This window comes from Schistocerca serialis, chromosome 9 (assembly GCF_023864345.2).
Source record: "Schistocerca serialis cubense isolate TAMUIC-IGC-003099 chromosome 9, iqSchSeri2.2, whole genome shotgun sequence".
Classification (NCBI taxonomy): domain Eukaryota; kingdom Metazoa; phylum Arthropoda; class Insecta; order Orthoptera; family Acrididae; genus Schistocerca; species Schistocerca serialis.
This window is the reverse complement of record NC_064646.1, coordinates 267,393,950-267,409,930: the sequence shown is the minus strand read 5'-3', so window position 1 is coordinate 267,409,930 and position 15,981 is coordinate 267,393,950. Positions and strand designations below refer to the sequence as shown.

Genomic DNA, 15,981 nt, shown 5'->3' with positions numbered 1-15,981 from the left:
CACAAGGGTTCGAAGAAGCATGGTACTTGGATATATAGATCGGAGAAATGTTTCTAGCTCGTAACATGCGTGTCCATATAGCAGAACGAAATTGTGATCCATTATCGGAAATTACTTTCAACACCTGCCCTACATGAAATAGAAAATGTTTTACAAATGCTTTCGAAACAGTTTTAGCAATAGCTTTGCGTAATGGAGTGAAGGTAACAAATTTTGAAGTGAGTTCAACAGCGACAAAGATGTAGCAAAAACCTCTATTAGTTCTGGGAATCGGACCAAAAATGTCTACAGCGGCCATATGTCTTAATTTAACAGGTACAATGGGATATAATGGAGGAATATGTGAAGTCGTATCTGACTTAGCTTTCTGGCAGATTTTACATGACGCTAAAACTCGTCGTATACGTTTCTCCATGTTGGTAAAATAACAGTTCTGTCTCAGTATAAGAAAACATTTTCTGGCTCCGTAATGTGCATAACTTAAATGAGTATACCATATTAATTTGTTAACCAGTTCATCAGGAATGCATAATAACCAATTATTGCTGTCAGGATGAGAGCGGCGAAACAGAATGTCATTGCGTACAGTGTAATGGTTTCTAATCGTAACATTGTTCTTATCTCGCCAAAGGTGTTTAATTTCTTTCCAGACGTTGTCTTTATTTTGCTCTTTTGCTATGTCCTGTAATGACGATGAAATAAAATTTTCAAATGCAACTTGTTGAATGTACATAACGCTAAAATTTGCTTTGCAGAAGTTGGTTGCGATGTCTTGCTGATTGTTGCTGAGAGAACGAGATAGTGCATCTGCTACAATATTTTGTGTGCCGGGAATGTGAACTATTGTAAAATTAAATTCTTGTAAATAAAGTTTCCATCTGCTTAATCTATCGTGTGTGAATTTAGCTGAAAGTAAAAATTCTATCGCTCTGTGATCTGTGTAAACGGTGGTATGTCTGCCATAAAGAAAATGCCTGAATCTCGTAAAAGCCCATACAACACATAATGTTTCCAGTTCTGTAACGGAATAATTTCGTTCAGCAGGTGACAGAATGCGACTTGCAAATGCGATGATTTTAATTACTGTTGAGCCATCTTCTTCAATTTCCTGAAAAATGTGTACGCCTAAAGCGGTGTTGGAACTGTCGGTGGCAATGGAAAAATTTCTGGTAAAATCTGGGTGCGATAAAAGTGGAGCATTCAACAAAGCATGTTTCAGGTTCACAAATTCAGAATGTGCTTGCCTATCCCAAGACCAAATAGTGTTTCTACCTGTCAATTGACATAATCTAGGCGTGTCTAAAGCGGAGTGATGAATAAATTTACGAAAAAAGTTAATTAAGCCCAAAAAACTGCGTAGTTGCTTTTTCGTTGTAGGAACAGTAATGTCACGTAGAGCTTGAAGTTTTTCCGGATCAGGCGCAATGCCTTCTGCTGAAATTACGTGTCCAAGAAATTTTATAGAAGTTTTGCCAAAGTGCGATTTACTGAGGTTAACTGTGAGTCCTTGTGCATGAAAAGTTTGTAACACTCGTTCTAGAATCAGATTGTGTTCAGACCAGTTAGCTTCTGCAATAAGAATGTCATCTACGTACGTCGTAATTCTGTCCTTAAGTTCTGTCGGAAGTATTGTGTTCAAACCGCGAATAAAAGCTGCAGAAGAAATAGTTAAGCCGAATGGTAATTTGCAAAATTGATAACAGTCGCCAAAACAGAGAAAAGCTGTATATTTTCTGCAATTCGGATGAAGCTGAATTTGCCAAAATCCCGATTTCAAATCTAATGTGGAATAAATAGCCGTACCATGAAATTTCTGTAGAAGTTCCTCTAATGTCTGTGGTCGATCAGTTTCATTAATAATAATGTCATTAATGTGACGTGAATCAAGTACAAGGCGAAGTGAGCCATCTTTTTTCCTAACAATATGTAGCGGGTTTATGTACGGACTAACTGCCGGTTCTATAATTCCTTGATCAAGCATATCCTGCAACTCTTTTTTAACCTGTTCTCTGTGGATATAGAATGGGATAATGCTTTGCTTTACATGTGTCGTGCTGTTTCACCTGAAATTCATACATAAAACCGGACATAGTACCAGGAATGTTGTCGAAAACTGGAGCTTGCTGTAAAAGAATTTCGTGTAGCTGCGTGCGTTCGTCGTCTGTATTTGCACTGCTCTCTTTAACCTTATCAGAAATCATCTGTATTACGTCGTAGTCAGCTTCGTCTGGAGTATTATAGTTATGTACGTACGTATCCGTGAACAATGTGGGATTACAGTCTATGTTACGAGATACGGAAATGACCTCTGTGCGATTAATTGATTGTTCTTCCGCAGACAATGAATGCTGAAACTCTAAAGCCAATTGCACATTTTCATCCTTTAGCATTAAATAGGAATTTTGAAAATCAATGACTGCGTCGTGTTGTACCAGAAAATTCGTACCTAAAATAACGTCTGTCGTCAATAAAGGAACAATCCAAAAATTTGAGTGAAATGTGTGACCTGCAATACAAAATGATAAATGCGTCTGTAATTTAACGTCTACTCCTTTACTCGGTACTGCTCCTTTCACTTTTGTTTTGCCTAATGGTAATGTCGGATACGTATTCTCTTTGTTGCACTCGTAGAAAGTCTCCTCATTTATTACTGATATAGGTGTTCCGGAATCAATTACTGCTGAAAATTTCGATGAACCAATTTTAATTTCGATGACAGGATGTGAAATGGTTTTTTGAACAAATGGTCTTTCCTGCAAAAGAGTGTCTCGGATGTCGTCGAAAGTAATAACATTTTCGTGAACAACATTTTGCGTGTCAAAAGTAGTGCTTGCTTTACTGGAAGATGCGATCTTTACTGTATCTAGTCACATTCTATCTGACGTGTTATTATTTTCTGGAGGATGTTGTGGCATTTCTACTATTTGAACTGTTCTATTATTTCTTCCAGACGTATTACGCTCTGGATGATACCTACTGTCTGGTTCATTCATGAGAATATGTTCTTGTGGATAATTTTGCTGTTGGTAAGACCGACTGTTATTAGATGTACGCTGAAAATTGTGCTCGTCATCTTTACGTCTGTCGTAATAGTCATTTTTATACGGTGCATTGCGATAGGAATTAAAATATTGTGTTTTCTGTACGTAGTTGTTCCTTTCCTGCCGTGCGTTACTATTTGTTGTACCAGGGACTATACGTCCACGCGGCGAAACATTTAAGCCTGGTTGACCTTGTGCATTCCATTGTTGGTTAGGTATGCTAGCCGGCTGACTTTCATCCTGTTGTGGTGGAAAACGTCTATTGTTACTAAAATGTGGTTCCTGTTGCTGAAAATTTTGACGATATTGATAATTAGAATTTTGTCTGTTATTAAAGTTATGTTGGTTGTCATTCCTAAAGCGTCTGTTACCTCTGCTATTGAAATTACGTGGCTGATCGTAATTGCTGTACGTTTGTTGACCTTGGTTATTATAAGAAAAATTTTTGTTTATAAAGGAATAATCAGATTGCTGTACTTCCAAGAGCTGTAACAGATCTCTGAACGCTGAAATATTTTCTTTTTGCTGACCCGTTAGAAGTGACACTCTTAATGATCATGGTAATTTAGAAATGCATAATTGTATAAGTGCAGATTCACTGTACGGTTCACTTAGGTACTGGTTTTGTTGCACCATGTGCTCAAAAAATTGCGTCAAACTGGGAAAATTTGAGTTCTCATAATTTGGTAAACTAATTAACTGATCTTTAATTCCGCGCTGTGTCGTCTTCGACCAATACGCTGACAGAAAAGCATTCTGAAACTCTTCTACCGAGTAACATTGTCTCGCAATTGGTCTCATACGAGTTGCCGGTTCGCCTTCCAAAAAACTACAAATAAATTCAAGTTTATGTGTTACGGGCCAAGTCGGTGGAAAAGCAAAGCTAAATTGTTGTATCCAATCTAGTGAGTGAATCTGTGTTCTGTCATTTTTAAATACTTTAAATTTTCTCACTGATAGAAAATGTTTGTAATCGAAATTATCGTCTCTGTATGACGGAACAGGCTCTGTATTGTAAGAGAATCTATTTGTCTGTGTCTGTTCTGAATCTAAGTCCCATACTCTCTGTTGATTACCCAAGTTATATGCGCTGCGCGAGTCTGACAAATGTTCGCAAAGCGGCGTCTGCTGTGATGTGTTATTAACTGAAATATTTTTTATCTCTGTTACCTCTTGCTGTAAACTTGACAATTTTCTACGTAAGGTGTTATTAGATGAATCGATCTCATTGATTGTGTGTTGTAGATTTTGAAATTCAGGTGTTTGATTAAATGAAACCGGTGAGGTATCGTCTGATTTGCTGTCATTATTACTTTCAATAACGTCAATACGACTGGCCAATTCATCATATTTTTCAGTCAGTATTTTTACCTGATCATCGGTTTTAGTGTCACAAGCATTAATTTGTTTTTGCAACTTACATGTAGTTTCGTTCAGTTTTTTAACGTCAGCTTTGATGACATTGGAATCCTGTGTTAGTTCTAATTGTTCGAATCTGTCTGTCACTGTCTGAATATCTGCTGTGTGTGTATCTGTTTTTGATTTAAGATCAGAAATTTCATCATGTAATTCGGTGTTCCACTGTTCGATGGTATTAATTTTGTCCAATACTGTAGCAAAATTGTTGTCTACATATGTTTTTGCCTTCGCAAACATTTTACGTTTATCTTCTTGTCTCTGTGCAGTGATTGTTTCCATGACTTGACGTTTTACTTTATTTTGATCCTGTATAAATTTGCGGAAACGCGTATCACTGTTTTGTATGTGGTGATTAAAACGTTCGTCAATCTGAGTGTTCTGTTGGTCGAATTTCGCGTCTATCTTTGAGTCCATTGTGCGCGAAAGTTCTGCTGTCATTAATTTAAACTCGTCGCGTAATTGTGTTGCCTTTTAAGAGCATTGTTTACCGACTGCGCTAATTTTCTCTCTAAGTGTTTCTGTTGTAGCTGTTTGCATATCCCTTAATTCTTGAGCAACAGATCTAATTTCTTCACTACTTTTTCTTGAACAAGCCTCAATTTCCACGCGTTACTGTTGCATAGTGTCATGACACTGTGCGGCAACAGCTGTAATCTGCTCGCTTAACTGTCTGGAATTGTTGTCTAATTTTTCATTTAACTGTCTGGAATTGTTGTCTAATTTTTCACTCTGTTTGTCATGTTTTTCATTAATTTCTTTAAGTTGTTGTTTAAGATTTTCACTTTGTTGTTGTAGCAATCTTGCCATAATTTGTTCAAAGTTAATATTACCGGCTCTATTCTCTGTACTGTTTGATGGTGTATCTGCAATTGTCGCGTTTTGTATGACCATTTGGTCATTCTGTAATTTGCAAAAAGGTTTACCAATCGGATGTACACTGTTGGTCACTATTTCGGAATTAAATGAATCCGTCATACTTTCAGTACACTGTCCATTTTCATTAGAAAAATTTGTCTGAACGTTACTTGAATTTTCCAAACCACGTGTGTTAAGCTGGGCAGCGCTCATTACAATAGAGCGCCCCGCGTCATCAATTGTCGTCAAATTAACAGAGAAGACAATTGAGTTCGTTTGTTCATCATTAAGATAAAAATCATCATTAGTGGTTGGAACGCACTGATTGTCAGTGAACGCAGGATTGTCATCATTACACTGCGTGTCACAAGTACTATCGGTGAAGTTGTTTAAGTCGGTAATTTCATTCATTACACCTCGCGATGTACTATTAATACTCTTTCGCGGCATTTGAACACAAATCACAATTATTCACAAATGAAACAAAGACAATGCAAAATTCAACAAATACAAGTACAACAAAGAGCAATGAATTGCCGATGACCTGTAGAAGAAAGTCACAAAATTAGTAAAAGCATTGCGCCAAATGCTAATTATATTAAGTAAATAAGAGCAGATATCTGACTACTTCTCAAAAGATTCTCAAAGAAATACGATCCTGGACCGGATGTCGCCAAGTGTAACCTCCCCACAAAAATAAAAGAAAATATTTAAATGAAAATAGACATCGTGCTAAGTGTAACCTCCCCGCAGAATTTTGAAAATGAAAAGAATTGAATAGAATTGCAAGTAGTGCCAAATGTTAGCTGCCCACAGAAATAAGACTCAATGATGATAAAAATGTGCAAAAATGTTACGTCCCCGCAAAATTAACGTTAAGGTGAACCTGATAAATTTTATAAGGGCAGCTGCGCTGACCTTAGGCCCTGTGCAATAATTAACCTGATAAATTGATTCTGGGAGGAAAAGCATAGGATATATTGTTTCAATAGGAATGATTATTTTCTTAAAAAGGATTGCTTGGAAAACAAAATTATTATTGGGGCATTTCTTGAACAAATTCATTACAATTAACAGATGTTATTGGCTGAGCGCAATGCTGCTTCATTACCTTATTTAACAATATACCTCGTCCCGAACCTTGACCAGAGACCCATGTCGACGCCCGCCGACTCCTCACACACAACTCCGACTCGCAACAGCCAACTCGCAACAGAGCTACATGCTCTCGTGACTCGCCACGCACAACCACCCTCCCGCAACTGAGTCCAACACGCAACTGAACTCTCACGCAGTCAAGTGCAGACTAGCAACGATAAATAACTCTCTGGTCAGAGATTCTGTCATGCCTCACCATCACTGCTACTGAATGCAGCCACGTCTCGATCCCTGAGTCAACAGATGGGGACGTTTGCAAGACAACAACCATCTGCACGAACAGTTCGACGACGCTTGCAGCAGCATGGACTATCAGCTCGGACACCATGGCTGCGGTTACCCTTCACGCAGCATCACAGACAGGAGCACCTGCGATGGTGTATTCAACGACGAACCTGGGTGCATGAATGGCAAACGTCATTTTTTCGGATGAATCCAGGTTCTGTTTACAGCATCATGATGGTCGAATCCGTGTTTGGCGACGCGCAGTGAACGCACATTGGAAGCGTGTATTCGTCATTGCCATACTGGCGTATCACCCGGCGTGATGGTATGGCGTGCCATTGGTTACACCCCTCGGTCACCTCTTGTTCGCATTGACGGCATTTTGAACAGTGGACGTTACATTTCAGATGTGTTACGACCCGTGGCTCTACCCTTCATTCGATCCATGCGAAACCCTATATTTCAGCAGGATAATGCACGACCACATGTTGCAGGTCCTCTACCGGCCTTACTGGATACAGAAAATGTTCGACTACTGTCCTGTCCAGCACATTCTCCAGATCTCTCACCAATTGAAAACTTCTGGTCAATGGTTGCCGAGCAACTGGCTCGTCACAATACGCCAGTCACTACTCTTGATGAACTGTGGTATCGTGTTGAAGCTCCATGCTCTGTACCTGTACACGACATCCAAGCTCTGTTTGACTCAATGCCTAGACGTATCAAGGCCGTTATTATGGCCAGAGGTGGTTGTTCTGGGTACTGATTTCACAGGATCTATGCTCCCAAATTGCGTGAAAATGTAATGACATGTCAGTTGTAGTATAATATATTTGTGCAATGAATACCCGTTTATCTTCTGCATTTCTTCTTGGTGTTGCAATTTTAATGGCCAGTAGTGTAATATCAGGATTGATGCTAACCAAGTAGATGAAGCTACGGAATTCTGCTACGTAGCCAGCAAAATAATCCATGATAAACGGAGCGAGGAGGACATACGCAGCAGCCTAGCACTGGTAGAAAGAACATTCCTAGTCAAGAGAAGTCTACTAGTCTCAAACATAGGCCTGAATTCGAGGAAGAAATTTCTCCGAATGTACTTTTGGAGCACAGCGCTGTACATCATTGAAAAATGGACTGTGAGAAAGCCGAAACAGAAGAGAATCGAAGCATTTAAGATGTGGTGCTACAGAAGAATGTTGAAAATTAGGCGGCCTGATAAGGTAAGAAACGAGGCGGTTTTCTGCATAATCAGCGAGAAAAGGGATATATGGAAAACACTGAGAAGAAGGGACAGGACGACAGGACATCTGTTAAGACATCTTACAACAACTTGCATGATACAAGAGAGAGTCGTAGAGGATACGGTAAGACAGAGATTGGAATACATCCAACTAATAACTGAGGACGTAGGGTGTAAGTACTACTCTGAGATGTAGACACTGGCTCACGAGAGGACTTTTGGCGGATCGCATCAAAACGAAGACTGATGGCTCAAAAACAAGGGGGAGGGGGAGGAAGATAAATACATTAATATATTATAGTCTTATTATACAGGGTGATTATGATTGAAGCTCCTATTTAAAAACGCTGAAAAAAGAAAAAAACGCTCTTAAGAATGGCGTGAAATTTGAACGGAATATTATCGAAGAAGGGAGAAACATTATGGAAACGAAAGAAGGTAAAGAAAATTTTCCACTAGATGGCGCTGTAAGCGTCGTAACGTAAATGGGTTCGGCTACAAATGACACATAATACTGCGGCTATGGTTTGAGCTGCACATTGAATCAACCGTACTGTGGGATGTGCATGACCACACAAGTTTGGCATTTAACAGCTGCGGCACTGTTAGTTAGGTAAGCGTATCTACCATGGCAAGGTGCACTCTACATCGTTTGAGAAAAATCAGTATTTAACTGTCCTGAGGGCAACAACTGCATATAAAAGCACACTGAAATCGTTTTTTGTGTTGAGAATAGCGCAAGACAAGTTCAACATGTTGTCCACGATTTTGTGCACAAGTTGAAATCAAGAAACAACACTGGGGAACTTCACAGCGAACATAAACATAGCCAAAGCCTTGCACACAAACAAAAATTACGCGAAGCGAAATGTAGTGTGAGGAGGGCTATGCGAAAGGCGTTCAAAGAATTCGAAAGTAAAGTTCTATGTACTGGCTTGACAGAAAATCAAAAGAAATTTTGGTCTTATGTCAAAGCGGTAGGTGGATCAAAACAAAATGTCCAGACACTCTGTGACCAAAATGGTACTGAAACAGAGGATGACAGACTAAAGGCCGAAATACTAAATGTCATTTTCCAAAGCTGTTTCAAAGAGGAAGACTGAACTGTAGTTCCTTCTCTAGATTTTCGCACAGATGACAAAATGGTAGATATCGAAATAGATGATAGAGGGATAGAAAAACAATTAAAATCGCTCAAAAGAAGAAAGGCCGCTGGACCTGATGGGATACCAGTTCGATTTTACATAGAGTACGTGAAGAAACTTGCCCCCCTTCTTGCAGCGGTGTACCGTAGGTCTCTAGAAGAGCGTAGCGTTCCAAAGGATTGGAAAACGGCACAGGTTATCCCCGTTTTCAAGAAGGGACGTCGAACAGATGTGCAGAACTATAGACCTATATCTCTAACGTCGATCAGTTGTAGAATTTTGGAACACGTATTATGTTCGAGTATAATGACTTTTCTGGAGACTAGAAATCTACTCTGTAGGAATTAGCAAGGGTTTCTAAAAAGACGATCGTGTGAAACCCAGCTCGCGCTATTCGTCCATGAGACTCAGAGGGCCATAGACACGGGTTCCTAGGTAGATGCCGTGTTTCTTGATTTCCGCAAGGCGTTCGATACAGTTCCCCACAGTCGTTTAATGAACAAAGTAAAAGCATACGGATTATCAGACCAATTGTGTTATTAGATTGAAGAGTTCCTAGATAACAGAACGTAGCATGTCATTCTCAATGGAGAGAAGTCTTCCGAAGTAAGAGTGATTTCAGGTGTGCCGCAGGGGATTGTCGTAGGACCGTTGCTATTCACAATATACATAAACAACCTTGTGGTTAACATCGGAAGTTCACGGAGGCTTTTTGCGAATGATGCTGTAGTATATAGAGAGGTTGTAACAATGGAAAATTGTACTGAAATGCAGGAGGATCTGCAAAGAATTGACGCTTGGTGCAGGGAATGGCAATTGAATTTCAATGTAGACAAGTGTAATATGCTGCGAATACATAGAAAAAAAGATCCTTTATCATTTAGCTACTATATATCAGGTCAGCAACTGGAAGCAGTTAATTCTATAAATTATCTGGGGGTAGCCATTAGGAATGATTTAAAACGGAATGATCATATAAAGTTGATCGTCGGTAAAGCAGATGCCAGACTGTAGAATGAAAGGAAGTAAGTTACAGTACACTTGTTCGGCCACTACTTGAATATTGCTCACCAGTGTGGGATCCGTACCAGGTGGGGTTGATAGAGGAGATAGAGAAGATCCAACGGAGACCAGTGGGCTTCGTTACAGGATCATTTAGTAATCGCGAAAGCGTTACGAAGATGATAGATAAACTCCAGAGGAAGACTCTGCAAGAGAGACGCTCTGTGGCTCGGTACAGGCTTTTGTTGAAGTTTCGAGAAAATACCTTCACCGAGGAGTCACGCAGTATATTGCTCCCTCCCACGTATATCTCGCGAAGAGACCATGAGGATAAAATCAGAGAGATTAGAGCTCACACAGAGGCATACCGACAATCTTTCTTTCCACGAACAATGCGAGACTGGAATAGAAGGGAGAACTGATAGAGGTACTCAAAGTACCCTCCGCCACACACCGTCAGATGGCTTGCGGAGTATGGATGTAGATGTAGATGTAGATGTCGCACACCACCGCTCGACCCCTCCTGCAGCGCTGTGACCACATCTTTTACTGACGTTCGATCAGTTTTTTTTCTCCTTCTGCCACAATTCACTCCAACAGAACCTGCCTTTCGAATTTTGTTGTCATTTTTTCTTTCAGACCTGTGGCAGGCATCGGAAACGTGCCTTTTTTCACAATCTTGAGTGTCCGAAACTTCTGCAGGGCTACTGGCTCACAGTCACCGCTCTTGTAAAAGAGATTTACCAGCAGCACGCGATCCACCATCGAGTCAGTCATGTCGAGGGTCTCAGACGCAAACTCAGAACAGCCATGCACACCGCGCGGCAGTTTTGCATATTACGTCTCTTACAGCGCCCTCTAGTGATAAAATTTTCATTAAATTTCCGTTACATTTCTCCCTTCTTCGATAAAGAAGAAGAGCGTTTTGGAACTGGAACTTTAATTATGGATGCTCTGTACAACAACTAACTTATAGTGAGATTTTGTCGCTATTGTCCGTGAGATGAAACAGACTCTCTACTTGCAATGGACGCTCAAGTTATACATATGCAGGCTACAATCTCTTCAAAATTCGATGATGAAATGAAAAAGAAGATCTGTGCATCTTCAGCTGTACAACATCCCTAGTTGGTGTTTTTGATTGATAAATATGATTTTGTTACACCAAGACGTGACAAAAAATCTATTTAAGTAATTCTGTAAGTGAATATATTTTCTGATTCGATGATAATAATGCTACTCGTGTGTAAGCAGCATTACAGCTTCTTACTTATAGTCGACATTTTCCGTACGTGTGATAGATCTTCTCAACATTTTACCTCTTGTAAGAGTACTTCTTATTATTTCATTTTCTGGAGGAAGTCCATTCTAACAGTTACGAGCTCAAAACTCGATTAGTGGTAGCATTTCCTTTTTCGACATTTAACACTAGGTTTACCAACTTCCCGTGTGACAGAAATACTATCTCCCACTTCACGCTGGAAATCCGCTTACAGTTGGGTGGGTGAGATGCTTCTCCGGTAGAAGGAATACAAAGACGTACCATCTGAAATACGACCATAGCTAATAAAACAGGGCTTTGTTCGAAACAACCTCTGGAAAAATTTCTATTCCACTTTCATGCAGATGGGGCACAGGCACGTTTTGCTGCTCATTATCAACCCATCAACATGATACAAGATGTGTAGGCCGAGCAGGACCGTTACATTGATCCCCAACACACCTGATCTCAATCCTTTCGATTTTCTCTGTCTGGGGTCATCTCTAAGTGAAGTATACAGCTGTTCCGGTGATACGGTAGAAGATCTGGATTGCTGAGTAGTACATTCTTGCCAATATTCACAAGATGGTTCGAGAGTGTTGGGAAAACTTCTTGACTCACTGCAGAGTGTAGTATTGCATCCAAATGAGATGATGACTCGTGGAACACGTCGTTTAACAGATACAAAAATGGTTCAAATGGCTCTAAACATTATGGGACTTAACATCTCAGGCCATCAGTCCCCTAGACTTAGAACTACTTAAACCTAACTAACCTAAGGACATCACACACATCCATGCCCGGGGCAGGATTCGAACCTGCGACCGTAGCAGCAGCGCGGTTACAGACTGAAGCGCCTAGAACCGCTCGGTCACAGCGGCCGGCTTAACAGATACGACTGAATGTAGCGTGCTGAAGCAGAATTTCTTGTTACGATACACCGTGGGAGAAATTTGAGCCCCAGTATATCGTTACTTAATCAAAGAGGTTACATATCGAAAGCATTTGAACTAAATAGAATAATATAACGTACTGAACTCAGTGGCGACTAGAAGCCATACACCGCAAACGGATCGTCAGGGAACCCATGATTACTGGATGACTATTATCGTATATTTTCACACGTGTCACTTTTTGCTGTTAATTATGGTGCACCCTTCAGAACAGGAAGACTTGGAAGTGCAATCTGGAATACAAATCATAGATTTCTGTAATAACACGCATAAATGCGTATACATTAGTCCAAGCAGCAAGTGAATGCCATGTTTCACTACGACAAAAGCACATTTGGTATGCAAACTCAACAGGCGGCTCCCGACCTCCGCTCTTTCTGTATGCGACCAACGACAACGTGAGCGTATTGTTCCCGGAACATTCGACAATTTTCCATTAAGGTGCGGCGTGACAGAGTATGCTGCCATTACATTGTCTAGGATAAATGTATTGTGTGACGAAGTGAAAAGAAGTAATGTACTTATTTTCTTCTTTGGGGAAGGAATGATCCAGGAGTATTATTATATTATATCGGTACTCGTAAAAGTTTTATAGTTACTGATAACGACATCCTCTTGAGTAGTCCCCGCCCGGAGATTCGAATGGAGGACTATTTTACCTCCGGAATATTTTACCCAAGAGGACGCCATCATCATTTAACCATACAGTAAATCTGCATGCCCTCGGGAAAAATTACGGCTGTAGTTTCCCCTTGCTTTCAGCCGTTCGCAGTACCAGCACAGCAAGGCCGTTTTGGTTAGTGTTACAAGGCCAGATCAGTCAATCATCCAGACTGTTGCCCCTGCAACTACTGAAAAGGCTGCTGCCCCTCTTCAGGAACCACTCGTTTGTCTGGCCTCTCAACAGATACCCCTCCGTTGTGGTTGCACCTCCGGTACGGCTATCTGTATCGCTGAGGCACGCAAGCCTCCCCACCAACGGCAAGGTCCATGGTTCACGGGGGGAGTGAGACAGGGTTGTAGCCTATCCCCGAGACAGGGTTGTAGCCTATCCCCGATGTTATTCAGTCTTTATACTGAGCAAGCAGTGAAGGAAACAAAAGAAAAATTCGGAGTAGGTATTAAAATCCATGAAGAAGAAAAAAAAAACTTTGAGGTTTGCCGATGACATTTTAGTTCTGTCAGAGACAGCAAAGGACTTGGAAGAGCAGTTGAACGGAACGGATAGTGTCTTGAAAGGAGGATATAAGATGAACATCAACAGAAGCAAAAGAAGGATAATGGAATGTAGCTGAATTAAGTCGGGTGATGCTGAGGGGGCCGAAGTGGCCGCGTGGTTCTGGCGCTGCAGTCTGGAACCGCGAGACCGCTACGGTCGCAGGTTCGAATCCTGCCTCGGGCATGGATGTGTATGATGTCCTTAGGTTAGTTAGGTTTAACTAGTTCTAAGTTCTAGGGGACTAATCACCTCAGCAGTTGAGTCCCATAGTGCTCAGAGGCATTTTTGATGCTGAGGGAATTAGATTAGGAAATGAGACACTTAAAGTAGTAAATGAGTTTTGCTATTTGGGGAGCAAAATAACTGATGATGGTCGAAGTAGAGAGGATATAAAATGTAGACTGGCAATGGCAAGGAAAGCGTTTCTGAAGAAGAGAAATTTGTTAACATCGAGTATAGATTTAAATGTCAGGAAGTCATTTCTGAAAGTATTTGTATGGAGTGTAGCCATGTATGGAAGTGAAACATGGACGATAAATAGTTTGGACAAGAAGAGAATAGAAGCTTTCGAAATGTGGTGCTACAGAAGAATGCTGAAGATTAGATGAGTAGATCATATAATTATTGAGGAGGTATTGAATAGGATAGGGGAGAAGAGAAGTTTGTGGCACAGGTTGACTAGAAGAAGGAATCGTTTGGTAGGACATGTTCTGAGGCATCAAGGGATCACCAATTTAGTACTGGAGGGCAGCGTGGAGGGTAAAAATCGTAGAGGGAGACCAAGAGATGAATACACTAAGCAGATTCAAAAGGATGTAGGTTGCAGTAGGTACTGGGAGATGAAGAAGCTTGCACAGGATAGAGTAGCATGGACAGCTGCATCAAACCAGTCTCAAGACTGAAGACCACAACAACAACAACATCGGTGCTCGAACCCAAGTAGCTTTGATCTTGCTATGAGAGACTCGGATCATGAGAAACACTTCCTCTGTGCAGCTATTAAGATCTGCATCTCGTCGTCTTGTGGTTACCATTGTTTCATCTCTCGATTACAGGGCTCCGTGCTCGATTCTCGGCCGGATAGGGAATTTTCTCCCCTCGGGACTGGGTGTGCTTATCATAATTCAATCATCATCGGCGCTCAAGTCGCCGTATTGGCATCAAATAAGAAGACGTGACTAGGAGGCCGATCCCCTCAGAAGAGGACTCGCGATCAAAATGCCATACACACTTTTCACACTTCAGAGACTTTTGGATATTTTCTTGGATTACTTATGTCTTGATCTTCGATCTTGTTGGGGTTGATTTCAGTGTGACCAGGTCCAGTATTCTACATAGCAGAAATCACTGCACTGTGCATTATTCTGTGTCATTATTCTGTATCACATTATTGAACGATATCTGGAGAAACATTTGAAGATTAATGAGAACAATGTGAAGGAAACCTATCTTTGACTGTGTAAGTAATTACAGTCTTCCTGTCAATTTTTTTAATAATTTAGACCCTTACTTAAGGCAGTCAAAATAACATAATGTTTGTAGAATGAGATTTTCACTCTGCAGTGGAGTATGCGCTGATATGAAACTTCCTGGCAGATTAAAACTGTGTGCCGGACCGAGACTCGAACTCGGGACCTTTGTATTTCGCGGGCAAGTGCTCTACCAACTGAGCTACCCAAACACGTTTCACGCCCCGTCCTCACAGCCTCACTTCTGCCAGTACTTCGTCTCCTACCTTCCAAACTTTACAGAAGCTCTCCTGCGAACCTGCAGAACTAGCACTCCTGAAAGAAAGGATATGGCGGAGACATGGCTTAGCCACAGCCTTGGGGATGTTTCCAGAATGGGATTTTCAATTTGCAGCGGAGTGGTAGAGCATTTGCCCGCGAAAGGCAAAGGTCCCGAGCTCGAGTCTCGGTCCGGCACACAGTTTTAATCTGCCAGGAAGTTTCATATCAGTGCAGACTCCGCTGCAGAGTGAAAATCTCATTCGGGAAACATCCCCAAGGCTGTGGCTAAGCCATCTCTCTGCCATACCCTTTCTTTCAGGAGTGCTAGTTCTGTAGGTTCGCAGGAGAGCTTCTGTTAAGTTTGAAAGGTAGGAGACGAGATACTGGCAGAAGTAAAGCTGTGAGGACGGGGCGTGAGTCGTGCTTGGGTAGCTCAGTTGGTAGAGCACTTGCCCGCGAAAGGCAAAGGTCCCGAGTTCGAGTCTCGGTCCAGCAACCAGTTTTAATCTGCAAGGAAGTTTCATATAATGTTTGTGTTCATTTTTCGTTCCAGTGGATTTTGTGCCACGTATGTCGAGAGGATATGTTAGTTTCTAGCCTTTTTTGATACTACGTTTCCGCTGCTTTTTTATCCAAACTGTTTTAAAAATCAGAATTAATTTCCACTCTGCAGCAGAGTGTACGACTGTTTGATTCTGGCAGATTAAAAATGAGTGCTCGACCAGGATCT

At 41.1% G+C, this 15,981-nt stretch overlaps 1 non-coding gene across 1 annotated transcript; it reads left to right on the top strand.

Moving 5' to 3' along the window:
• Positions 1–15,672: 15,672 nt before the first annotated feature.
• Positions 15,673–15,747, top strand: Trnas-cga (transfer RNA serine (anticodon CGA)). The gene has a single exon. It is a non-coding gene; the product is annotated as a tRNA-Ser (tRNA).
• Positions 15,748–15,981: the final 234 nt, after the last annotated feature.